Below are 13535 nucleotides of genomic sequence, written 5' to 3' on the forward strand. Positions count from 1 at the left end.
AAGGGTTTGCTGGGCAAACTGTGGTTTATTTTCATATGTAATTCATCATGAAAAACTAAATCTGAATTTCACTGCAAAATAATTATGACAGCGCCAGAGCATTCTAAAACATTTTCTACGCTAGGCATGCGTTTCACAGAGCTCTTCCCATGTGTCTGTGAGGGGCTCAAGAGAAGCCACGCATGCGTTCAGAAACAAGTTACAGGCCTACATGCAAGAGCATCCTCGCAGGAGCATGGGACGCGATTGCCTTGTATGGTACTGGAGGAGCAGAGTAACACGGAGACAAAGCCTCTCAGGGCCACAGCAGCAGAGCCATTGGTTCTCTCTCAGTTTTTTCACTGTGAGTTCAGCAGCTGAAGACTTGTCCCAAAGGAAGGGTAAGGTGCTGTCTGTGACTCGGCCAGCAGCTCTTCTTTCTTCCAGTGGAGAATCCCCTTCATCACATTCTCCTCCCTCTGCTTTGCCTATGTGACGAGGCGTGTGTCTGGAGAGAAAGGAATTTTCTCTCTCTCAGAGGAAATGTCTTGGTTCTGGCAGCCTTTTATGATGTTGTCTTGGTCTCTGAAATCTGAGACAAAGATATGAGCTATGTCTCCACTCTTCTGGGAACTGTTCCTCCTCAGGCCCAGCGCTCACCCTCTCTTCCTCTGTATATGAACCCAGAAGTTTTGAAACAGCATTTACAGTCAGTTGGATTTGGCTCCTGCTGTTCCAGAGAAAAGCTCAGAATCAAAGTATTTTTAACTAGGGCTTGATTCTAGTGCTTCCCTATTTGTCTCAGTAGAGCAATGCTTTTGATACCAGCAACAAAGATTTTTGCTCTCATCAGGAGCTTCCTTTTGGGAAGAATTTAGCCCACAGCTGTTTTTCTACTTTTAACTGTTCCACCCTCTGCTCCTTCCACTCATTTGTTCAGATGATTTGTCCATTCCCAGCCACTGAAATTCTTTAGCTCTTCCTTTTTTTCTTCTCACAAAGTTTATGGCTGTCGTCAGAGTCTCACACTTATCATGCAAGCTTCTCGTAGTTTTAAAGCTTTTTTTTTTTTCTGAGAACAGGAACCTTAGACCAAGCTGAAATATAATGGCAGCAGCATTCACTGTAATGCTGGGACCAGGGAAATAAGACATCAGACTTCTCACTTTTTCTGCTTCAGTGTTGTTTATGTTAGCTCGGGCTTTTCCTCTTAACCTACTGATTCTTGGGTTTGGAGGGCTCCTTCAAAGAAGGTAATTTTGTAAATTTTGGGAGCTGCCTTTCAACATAGCTGCTTTGACCCTGTCAGTTTAACTCTCATGCAAAATAAGAATTTGGTAGAAAATCTCGATTCACTGATTTTAAGAAAACAACTTGTTCTGTAGCTAGTAGAACCAACACCACCTTATGTTCTATAGCTTTGTGACTGTTGGATTTGCAGTGTCTGAGGAGGTTTAAGTTCTGACTCCTGTTTTTGTCTGTAAAAGCAGCATTCGTAATGTCTATCCAGCACGTGGCTACCTGATGTCTCAGTCTGCTTTTGTTTGTGGTGCCACCTTTGCATAGTAGGAGGTAGACTCAGCTTGGCTACCTGTTTTCAACTAATACTGTTTCGTTGAAGTATCATTCTCAGTTGATTTTACTTGAAATGAACCAACTGGTTCTAAAGCTAGCGAGGAGGAGGAATAGGCACAAGTAGGTATGCACGCAGGGACAGGCCTGCGTTCCCTAGCAAACCAGGCTAGACGTTGGTCACATGGCTCTATAGGCAGAACAAGAGTGAAGCTTAATACCAAGTTACAAACACCACCTATGTCAAACTACCTAATGACCACAGCATGCACCAGCTTAGGTCTTGCCGTTGCTGTGCACAGCAGATTCTGTACAGAACCTCAGAACCTACCCTATTTGTGATGTTTTCTGTCTTATGATACTTGTTTGTCAACAGCTCCCATGGATACGACTTTGTAAGTGTTAATAGGATAGAGAGTAAAAAATATAACCAGTGGTATCAACTAAAATATTCCAAATGCCATTACATTTATTGCAATTGCTTCCATTAATGATTTGTTCCTGTACTCTTTTCTGTCCACTGTTTTCCAGCTCAATTTCAACTGCTGTCCTTCCCTGTGCTTTGCTTCCATTCTGTCCACCTATTCCCAACTCCTTCCATTATGTGGTTTTTAAAAAAATTACTGGAGACTGACCCCTGTGTAAGGTGTGGTCCTGCAGACAGCAGCTTGCCGAACTCAGCATTAGTGCTTGCTATTTTCTTGTCTGTCAGGAGTACACTTTGGAAAGGTGTAGGGAGGTAGGACAACAAATAATGATCATTTATCATAGGAATTGCTGTTCTAAAGTCAAAGTGAAGGGGGCAGGGGCTTATCCTGTGAATATATACTTATACCTGAATGATTTTCTGTTTAAGTACTACTTTTTAGCCAGAATCCACATAGCTTCACTACACAAAACCAGATGCTGCTTAGAAAAGACAGACAAAGGTACGAAGTACATCTCACTACAGAAGTGGGACTGACAGTGAACACAGAAGGCTAAAACAATTTTAAGTCAGAGGTGAGGTATTGCAAGAGTAGGTCTAAGTTACCCAACAAGCTTTCTATTTCATCTGCAGATAGGCATTAACTCCTTATTTAAGTTCTGCGTGATTTTTTGGAGGCTGTGTGAGAGACTGTGGCTTTTCTGTTGCGCCACTGAATCAGAAAAACAGCAAAAGATGGGTAGTGAACTTTGTCTGGAACGAGAAGAGAAATGCTGTTATTCGGTCCGTGCCGGTGTAATGACCCATGAACACATAATGTAGGCACTGCTCACAAGACAGTCAATTGCACGCGTGCAGCATGAGGAACAAAACCCAGGCTACATCTCCTCAAACGTCGATTGATGCCAGTAGTCTATGGTCACATGAACTGAAAGAGAGGGGGAGAGAGGAGAACTAGAACAGCTGAACAGCGTATCGCAGGGCCCAGTAGTGCTAGCAGGTAATTCAGATTCTGTGTGACACCAAAAGCAGGTCTTGCACATTCAGAACAAGCAGATTTTGGATTCTAGCCTTGCTTCTACAGGCAATCTGCAGCATGGTCACACCTCTGAATACCCAGGGAGCCACTGAAACTGCATATTGATAAGGGCTGCTAGTTAGAAAAATCATATTCCTAACACATTTTGCTCACTTTCAGCAACAGAACTAACTCATGAGGGAATCTTTTAAGGGAACATAACAGACTATTTTTAAAATGACTCTTGGTCACAGCAAACAACAACAAAAAGCAGTACAATGTACTGAAAAAACGCAGGGTAGCAATTTTAGTGTGCTTTATGCAGCTGCCTGCTTGAAATCCAAAAAAACACAGAACAAATCCCTACACTTAGGAGAACTCTCGTTCATTTGGAATTTCTCATGTAGCCCTCTCTTAACTTAGGCAGCTCTAAAAGCAGTCATTGAAAGTAAGTGAGCAGTCACTCATCGCCTATGCACAAAAGCATCTAGAGGCTAAGAAGCTAGAACTAATGATCTGAAACATTTAAAGGTCTGAACTAGGGAATCCTTTACATGGTACACATGCATTTTTAATTACTGTTCAAGCAGTGATGATTTGGCTACCTAGACTGCCTATGGATTGTGTGTCCCAAAATTAGCTCTCTCACTACATAAATAAAAATATAAACCACTTAAGCACAAACTGTATATGCTTATCTGAAAGATCTGGGTCCAACGATTAAGACCTTTAATCTCCTTAGGTTTTCCTGTCTCTCTGCTCCTTCTATGACAATTAATCTATCCTCTGTTGACACTCAAGCATCCAAATTTATAGTCACTTCAAGAAAAAAAAAATACAGCACAATGCCTGACTATAATGGTGGCAGCAAAATTGCTCCAGAAGGCGGCAGCAGGAAGAAGACACTACTAACATGTCCTAGAGACCAATCTGAGACAAGCTAGAACTTCTTCTTTGCCCTCCAGGCTCCCTCCCTTTCCTTCCCCATACCACAGTAACTAATATAAAGTGGTACAAAGGGCAAGGTTTGGATTTGTTTGGAGATTTTTAGGTTTTTTTATTATTCACTTTTTTTATTTTAGCGTATTTAGCGTAGAGCATCTGTTCAGAAAATGCACTTTAGGAAATGGAAAAAAGTTTTCAGATCATAAAGTTTAGGAGAAGTTTTCTGTATATGAATTATGTGCTCCAGTCTATGGTAAAATCATAGAATAAGGGACACACATGCTTTATATTTGATGAACTACTTAATGGTATTTGTCTGGAAATGAATCCTTATGTGGAGAATACTGAACGCACTAGCAGTCTCAAGGGGGAAAAACCATTTTGAATTGTAGGAAATAATGCCTTGTAACACCTTATACTTGGCAATCCCCAGGATGTAACAAAAATAAAAAAACCCCAACAATTAATGCCTTGAAAAGCTAGAAGCACTGGAAACATCAATCTGAAGATCAGTGCTTATGGGTAGTCATTTGTGCTGTTCCACAGGTATATTTTTTCTTTATACTTCTATGACATACAGCATTAATTCCTGTTTCTGAAAATTCTGTTGGCAAAGGGTATCCCAAGAGAGACCCAACAGGGTTCTTTGGTTACTACAGTTCAGCTCTGCAGGCACACTGTTCAACAGGTAAGCACTACTGAGGTCCTTCCCAGGAACAGAGGGGTTTTTGCCCCACCAAAGCATAGCAAAACCAGTGTTCTTTCACATTTTTGTTACAGATATGAGGGACTGTTCTTTAAACCGAGACTTCATTCTCCATCAGCAAGCCATAAAAGCAAAACACTCTGTGCCTCACCGGCAGTGTTTGATGGTGCAATGCGTACACCAGGCTACCGAAAGGCTGTACATGAGCTGGGGAAAATACCTGAGGTGAGCAGTCCTTGTTGCTCCTTTTGAAAGGAAAAGTAGGGTTGAGTAAAAAAAAAAAAAAAAAAAAAAGAAAAAAAGAAATCTGAGTACATTATCATTCTACCATCCCTACTGGCTTCAAACTTAAGGTTCTTCAATTAGTCAAGTGTGAACTTACTAGCTTAGAACAGTATTGCATACAGCAGATGCACGCAATATATCTGATTTTGCCAGCCAAATTTCTGAATTCCTTACAGCCAAGGCCTGCAGAGGTTTGGGATATTCTGCCACTCCCTCCACCCTGTCCATCCATATTCCCCCGCCCCCCCTTATTTATTCATTACAATTCAAGGTAGCAAGGCCAGTTTTAGGCTGCTACTAAAGGACTAGCAGCTGGAGTTTTCAACATAATTGGAGGGCTCTTCGTAACATATCTCAAAGTACCATCTTTAGAAACCTCAGAAGCCTTTTGTATAGAAGAGTTCAAATGCATACGCTGTGGACAAGCAATGATGTGCCTGCCCATCTTGACTGGCACCTGTGAACAGCTCCAACAAAATCATCTTGTTCCAAATCTGGCTTTTTGACTTCTTTTAATTTTTAAGGCTGAGATCCATAGAATAAACCAAGTTAAAAGTTTTAAATTTCAGCTGTTTTTTTAATATATAATCTTGCTTTTCATTGCTTTTGATAGCAACGTATAAAGAACAAATATTTCAAGCTTGTAGCTCTTGATAGCTCAGAGTTTGCTCTGACTTTTTAACTTGGAAAAAACATACCAAATATGGAAAATTTGAACTAGAAGGAATTTAAGTTATGAACAATGAAAGTAGAAGGCTGGATTTAAATTTTAAAGTCAAGCTTCATTTTAGTGACTGTGCTATTTCAGTATACAATGAATGCATACTGTGCAACTAAAATGATGGCTATTACATACTTTTTTTACAATATCTTAGGAAAAGTCTTAATCTTTCCTTTATATAAAGTACCTTCTGAATTAATCACCCGAAGTAAACCCAAAATAAAGGAGAAAGGCGCTGTGTATAAATGAAGCCAGTTTCAGAAATTTCATCCCTTGATACAGAACTGTTGACGATGAAATGCTGTATCCTACCTTTCAGTGTTGCCTGGTTCATAAAGCAATGAATTTGTTCTGAAGTGGCCGCATTTAGGAACACAACATGAAAGCCTCTACAAAACCAGCAAACCTTTATTAACTACGTAGATTTCCCTGATACCAACAGAATATGCACTTTCCCCTATCCCTTGTTCTAGGTTGCGTTTGTAGTTGACTGCGGCTGTGAACACAGAGAACACAGGAAGGATAAGGAATCAGATACTGCTTTTTGGTACCATCCAGTTATGCCCTTTGTATCTTTACAGCTTCTAGGGAGTCACATCCTCTGTGAAATACCACATGATGCTTCCATAAACTAACCATTTATTTTTGTCATTGAAAGTTTTTCTGCAGGTTAAAATACACCTCCTTGTAAGAAAACAGCTGTGTTCTGAGGACAGCTCAGCTGGCAGAACCTCAGTAAGCTGCAGGCATAGAGCAACCTCTTGTGGCAAAAATAGTATACACATAATAATTAAACCTCTATAAAATCTGAAGTGTTAGCAAACAGCCAGAGAGTTGGAGAGCCTCTCAGCTGGAGAGTCAGCGATACTCAGACTTCAGAATTGTAATAGTCCTTCTCGTCAATTGAAGGATGAACTAAACATGGGTAGCCTCTTATAAATGAAGTGCCAGACTGAAATTTCTGTTAATAAAATTATCTAAAAGTCTTTCATTAAAATTCAGCACGAATGGAGTAATGGCCAGGAGCAGAATCCGTGGCCGGGTTTGATGAGAATAATAAACATGCTATTACGTTGAATCGTTGTTCTCTGCATGGTTTTGCTGAATAAAGGGAAAACTCTGACTGGTTTCACCAGGGAAGTCAAAGTGCCTTTAGAGTTTACAGTCGCTGAGCAAGACTGAAAACAGTTCAAGTACACCCCTGGTTCAACAATGTGTTCTGCAGAACGCCAGCAGAGCAGCAGCCCTTCAGCTGACAGCAGGGAGGACAAGACACAGTCAGACAGTGCCATAAGGCCTGGAAGGCAAAACGAATGGAACCCTGGCAGGTGCAGAGAATCCTATGACACCTACCCTCTTTAAAAAGATCTAACTTGCAAGTGGCCCAGAATTGTGAAGTGCACATTCCTGCAGCTAAACTGATGGGTCAGCTGCAAACATCCGTCCTGCTCGCACTACGCAGGAAGAGATAGTCTAGAAGATGCAGGAAGGGAACAGGAGGAACAGCAGCATGTTGAAACAACAGTCCTTAAGGACAGAGAGGTCTTCAGAACCAAGAGGTGCTTTGCTGGGAACCTGTTACAGGAATCATGCACAACAGCGACAGTATGAGTATCACAGATGACACTGAGTAGACCAAGGACTTTTTTTTTTTTTACATTCTAGAAATATACTCCTCTACCGCTGAAACTAAAGGGGTTTGTACACCAGCAGAGGTTACTGTGCTTGAAATGATTTGCAAATCTCTGCATACTACTAAGAGGAGCAGGCTGAACAAGTGCATCTTGGTAGGGACGGAGGCTTTAAACAACAGTTAAGTCTTTTGTTATAGCTCTCTTTATTGTAACTTCCCAGATTTGCCATGTATAATTTCTTTGCTATCTCATCTGCTGCAGTTTCACCCAAGAGTCAGCGATCACATCCTCTCAACTCAGACCTCAGTCTGTATGCTTAATGGCATGCACTATAGTTCATTCCAGACCAGTTAAAAGTTGCACACTGCCAAATTCCCAAATACCTCTGTCCAGCACCACCCAACCTGGCAGTGTCAAGTGCATGAAGGTAGAGGCTCTTCCTTGCCCAAGAGGAAATTCATCCCTGCAAAGAAGTCCAGCAAAACCTGTCTTACTCAGGCCTTAAAACAGAATGTGTGACATTATCAAGTTTACCAATGCGTTGAACCAATCAACATTTACTGAAATCTGTTTTCACTGCTTTCATTGCCACTTGGCTTCAGTCATTTCCCATCTCTGTAAGATGTTGTGAGGTCTATAGATAAAAACAACTGCATATTAACCAACATTGTATCCATCAAAATGATTAAATAAAGATCAACAGAAGAAATAATGTCCTGAAACCACGACATTCTTGTGGAATGCCTGCATCATCTCTGATAATCCTCAAGAAGCCTGAAAACAGGCTTCCTGCAAGGTTTTGATTTTCCTAGCAAACCAACTATATTTGTTCCTTATGTTCTGAATGTAGATGTAGTTCATATTTAAATAATGAAAGCAAAGCACTAAATTAAGACTTGAACTAATAGTATCACCAATGATGGTGCAAACACAAACGGAAGTGACAGAACGGAGAGCACAAACAGGATTAGAAATTAAGTTATCTATTATTTAGAAGTTTAAAATATGGCTTTAGTTTCCTGTTCAGCTCTTATTATTAAGAATACTAGTATAAGCAGGACACCTTAATAAATAAATTAGAGAAAATAATGCACCCAACAGTGCACCTGTCAAAATACAACAGGTGAGTAAAAGACTGACTTGGTTGAAAAAGGAATGCTCTTGATTACAGAATGTTCTTAATTATAAAATGTATTTAGTCACAGAATCATTTGAGTTGGCAAAGCCCTTTAAGCTCCCCCAGCCCAACTGCCCCCCTACCCCTGCCATCCCACCCCCAAACCCTGGCCCTCAGCACCGCCTCTGCCCGGCTGTTAAATCCCCCTAGGGCTGGGGACTCGACCCCTTCCCTGGGCAGCCCCTTCCAGCGCCTGACAGCCCCAAGGGGAAGGAATTGTTCCCCATGGCCAACCTAAACCTGCCACATTTTGCACAGATAAAGACACAGAACATACTTTACAGTAAAGCAGGCTTCCTGCTAGGCTGTTTGGAACTGCCATGCCATCGCCCCAATACATTCTGTATGTATACAGATCATTCTGAATGTATACAGATCCTAGGCACTGCTGCAGTACACGCATGGATTCCTTTTTCCAGGGGGACTAATGATTTTTAGAAGCCTCTTAAGAAGCACATGCTGAGCCTATGCCGCGTAACTCCCGTTTGCCGACACAGTAGACACCATACTTCCAGAACTTGAGTTACTCTATATACTCCATTCATCTATATAGTATTGAACTTGCTGAATGTGCACTGCAGAGTAGCACACAGGACCTTTTCAAGTGAACTATTACATCCGTAAGCAATGATTATGACTACCTGATTTATGTCACAAAAGTAATTTCCTGTAGCTACCTTCTACACTGAGCATGCCATCCCTACCCTGAACATACTACTTTAAACTGTTTAAATAGTATTAATTAAGAAAAAAGCTGCAAAATCAAATAAGGAGCTAATGGAAGGGTGGTGAGGTCCTGTGGTTTGTCCACCGCCACTTGCAGCGATGTTCATGTGACATCACAACATGGGTGTTTACACAACTGCAGGATGAAGCACTGCAACACCAGGCCGAATTCCCACCGAGCGATTTGCATACAGCTAGGACAGCAACATTTCCAGCTGCCCCAGGGATGTAGGATAGAAGTAAGGATCCCACATACCTCCATTCCTGCAGTATTCAAGCAACTCCTCACAGCAGGGTCCAACTCACCACCATTAGCCCTTTCTATAGCGTGCCAGGACATGGCCCATCCCTTCCAGGCACCAGGAAAGGGCTACCAAATGGTTTCTCCACTCAGGTATACATCAAGCACCAACTAGCCACAACAACAGGGTGCCTAGTTAATCCAGCATCCAGGGGAAGGCTGGGTATAACTTGGGAAAAGACAATCCTTTTCCTACAAGGTCTCATTTTGCATTAAAACCTTGGCTAGAATATACATAAATTCTCAGAAGCATTTCAAAGCAGATTACTTCATAGAAAGTAATGTTCAAAAGGCCCTCAGAATCAGATCCTGTAATTTTTCACAAGCCATTGTTTTTCCTCAGAAACAAAAAGGATAAAGATTAGAATTCTAAAGATTTTACTAGTATTCTTTCAGTAGGGAGCACGTATTAGCCACTGATGTGTTAGAGCACACGGTGTTATTTTTGGCCTTGATAACATGGATAATCATTTCACACATGACAGCTTTAACTCAAATCATGTTTCATCATTTACATTCATATTGATATTCATTCATATACAATCACCCTGGGGAATGGAAAGTGTGCTATATATGATATAAAAGCAGAAGTAGCTGTTTTCCAAATCCCATACCTACAACGTAAACATCCATAAAGTATATTGTTGCTGTTAACAGTGACAATATTCTACAAGTAGCTACCAGTCATTTAAAGAACATGGGAGAAAAAACAGTCTTCATAGGAGCAGCACTATTTTAATTTTTCCTACTTATTCAAGGTGTAACCAAATTATTTATTGCACATACTAATCACCACCTCCTGTGATCATAATTTAATCTTTAATCAACATAAAGTTATTTACATTTTATGTATGGATGAAATGAAGGAGATATTCATGTTAAATGGTAACACTAATTCCGGGTAACCCACCTGGGACCCTTCTATTTAAGAGGGAGTGTTTCACATGTTTGTAATAGGTTTCCACGGTAGTCATGTGGAAAGCACACCAAGCCTCATTGACAATATAAACATTTTTGAGCATCACCTTTCATATTAAGTCTATTTGGACTCCCTGACTACAATCTTAGTGGCATATTCATCTGCAATCACTACCTTAAAAAAAAAAACCAGTCCCAGCAGAATTAAATTCAGAGCAAGAGGTCAGCTGAGCTGCCCAACCAACTAGCAGCAGGAGGAGAGCATTACCCTCCAGACTGGGCAGGACCAACTGTTTCTATGGTCTTTTGCTGACAGCATAAGCAGGCAAGGCTCAAGGATCCTTCCTCTACTTGTACGTGCAACTGCTCCTCCCCATTATTACCCTTGACCCCTCAAGGCCCTACTACTACCACTCCATGCTCAGTCTCATCACTTTTCAGCCTCATATCCCATTCTACCAGCCTTAAACTCCATATTCAATCACTGCATTCCCTGCACCTCAACTCCTCCCTCTCATCCCAGAGGTTCAACTCCATGTCAGGTACTTCCTTCACTTCTCCTCCCCAACCCCAAAGGGGTTCAACACAGACTATTTTCACTTGGTTCTTCCTACTGTCTGGATCCCAGCTGAGGAAATCTCTGCAGACGAGCTGGATTTCCTTACAGAAAGAAATGCAAGAAAAAGTATTTTTTCCACTTCAGAAAGTTCTGGGAAAGATTTCCATGAAGTTTCTTACTATGCAATAAGCCTAAGGCATGTGTTCAGCACTGAACACCTCAGCCTAAATTAAAACAAAAACCATGCCTTTCAGTTGCAACCTGCTTTCTTCTGATCATGTTCACTTCAGCTTTGCTATCATTAAATTTTAAAAAAAAAAAAAAAAATCAAGAGGGCTGACAGCTTCCAGTACTTCAGCCAAAATTCAGGCAGTAGGTGAAGCTGTAAGTGAAGTTCTTGGCATTGAGTGATTACTGCACACCAGTAAAGCCAGGTTAGACAGAAGCCAAGATATTTTAATAAATCCCAAGTACATTTAGTAACTCTTCTTATATTTTATTGTCAGTAACAGAAATACAGTAAGATGCAAGGCACGCAGCTTTTGATCATTTTACCACAGTGTGCTAAGTGCTATTTAGCAGTTATCACTTTTAAGTAAACATGAGGATTTTAATGAGTATCTTAACATTTCCGTGGCTGTTGAATAATGTAAATTCTTTTAGGCAGTATGAACTTCTCCAAGGCAGGCTGTGGCTTTTGGTGAGCCACTTGTAATGCTGCTGCATGAATTTTGTGGCTCATCTGTAACATTAAAGGGGGGAGAAAAAAATTGTGATAGAATACAGCTTTTTTGCTATTCTCTTCCTAAATTCCATCATATGAAAGTACATTTAAAAACAGTAGTAAAACCTAACTCCACAAAAAGCGACACATAAAACTAACGGCAACTCTGTACACTGAATTATAATTTCTGTTTTCAAAGTGATATTAGCCTGACTACCTTCAGCAAACTATTGATTCCCCACCCCCCCACCTTTTTTTAGTAGTTCATGAATGAACTGTCAAGATAAGGAAAGCAGAGCAAATAATCAGTATGCCAGAGTTAACAGCAAGTTGTTTCAAATTCTTATTTTCCCCGGATTCAAGTTATCATCATTACAGTATCTAATTATCACTTCCTAAACTACTGAGGAATGTTCATGTATGAGATTCTGGAAACCAGCAGGAAGAGGAAATGGCAGGTCAGAACAGAGGAGATGGGAACAAGTGGAAGAGAAATGGGATGAGTTCTATGTGCTCTCCTTAAACAAGTCTAAGCAAAAATTCAAGATCTACACGCTAAAGCTATAACCACATCTGTCGATGAAAGGCTTGTGTTAAAATAATGCAACTGATGTTTTACCAAGCTCTACGGATGAGGAACTCTTGTACGCTTCAGAATCTAAAGACTGCAAGTATATGAAAAATAGATAACAGCCGGATCTTCAGATTAGCATGCAAATTAAAAAGCTGCTTGCTAAATCAGCTCCTGCGAAGTGTAGGTGTTAAGAGTCTGCATCAACAGGCTAGCAAGAGATACTGGACAGTATTGTAATCGCAACGGTGAATAGAAGGGTCCATTGACACCTTTGCAACACAAAATTTTAAATGATCTCATAGTATTTCCAAGGGAGACACCAAGAAGATGCTCAACTATCTCATGTCAGGCCCAGGTGAAATAGCTGCACGTGCAGCAACAGTGGCATACCTTGTGCCTGTTGTCTCAGGGATCGCTTACAGTAGTTGGACATTGTCTTACCATCTTGGTATCCACTGTGCACTTGCCAATGATGCTACCCACCTCCTTCAGGAAGCTACCTTTTCACTTCTCCACGTTGGACCCTTACAGAAGCTAAGGCTATTTCCACAGTAGGATAAAGAACTGAAGATTAGGTTTTGTTCTGGGTTGTAATCCCAGCCCTGCCACAGAATTACTATGTCACTGATAATTCTTCCCCACACTTCAATGAATCAACATACCACTTTAAAAAAAGGGACACACCTCAGTATCTTGCTGTGCTTTTCTGTAACAGGTATACATAACTACCCTGGGGCTACTTAGCATTAAATAGGAACGGAATCAAACATAGCAGGAAAAGGAGTGAAGGCTAGTTACTTCTCCACCATCTAGCATTTTAGCCACACAAGTGCTAAAGAAACGGATCATCTCAAGAATATTTCACAACAGATGACAAGCCTACAAATGTCAGATGACAGCAGTTTAAGGAAAATTCATTTCTGATTTTTTTTTTTATGTTTAGCTTTATGGAGAAGCCCTGGCAAACACATATCTGGTTCCTCCAGATGTACTTACTTTGCTCAGCACTCCTGCTAGCAAGACACCCATGTTCTGAGTTTTTGACAAACGGGCAATAGCACTGTAAGCAAAAGAAGAAAGTATTTAGCATTTCCATCTCAGAAACACTTGTCATTTTCACGTTCCAGACCTACTACAAAATATTTTGTAACAGAAATTCAGGTTTTGGAGCTAAATCTTTTAACTGCATTAAAGACTATATGATATTAAAAAACTATGCTTCCTCAGAATAGAACAATGTAAAACCTGTGTTGCAGGCTGTTTTATTTA

The 13535-nt window shown here is 40.7% G+C and overlaps 1 protein-coding gene across 4 annotated transcripts in view; it reads right to left on the reverse strand.

Annotated features, from left to right (window-relative positions):
• TANC1 (tetratricopeptide repeat, ankyrin repeat and coiled-coil containing 1) overlaps window positions 1–13297 on the reverse strand; it is a 105557-nt gene extending 92260 nt beyond the window's left edge. For all 4 annotated transcript variants that reach the window (XM_035894458.1, XM_009639020.2, XM_035894456.1 and 1 more), the window contains exon 1: window positions 13263–13297. The gene's annotated coding sequence lies outside the window, so the exon portion shown is untranslated. The remainder of the gene's footprint in view (window positions 1–13262) is intronic.
• Between the last annotated feature and the right edge of the window lie 238 nt (window positions 13298–13535).

Source organism: Egretta garzetta, unplaced genomic scaffold, assembly GCF_000687185.1.
Source record: "Egretta garzetta isolate BGI_Z169 unplaced genomic scaffold, ASM68718v1 scaffold635, whole genome shotgun sequence".
Lineage (NCBI taxonomy): Eukaryota > Metazoa > Chordata > Aves > Pelecaniformes > Ardeidae > Egretta > Egretta garzetta.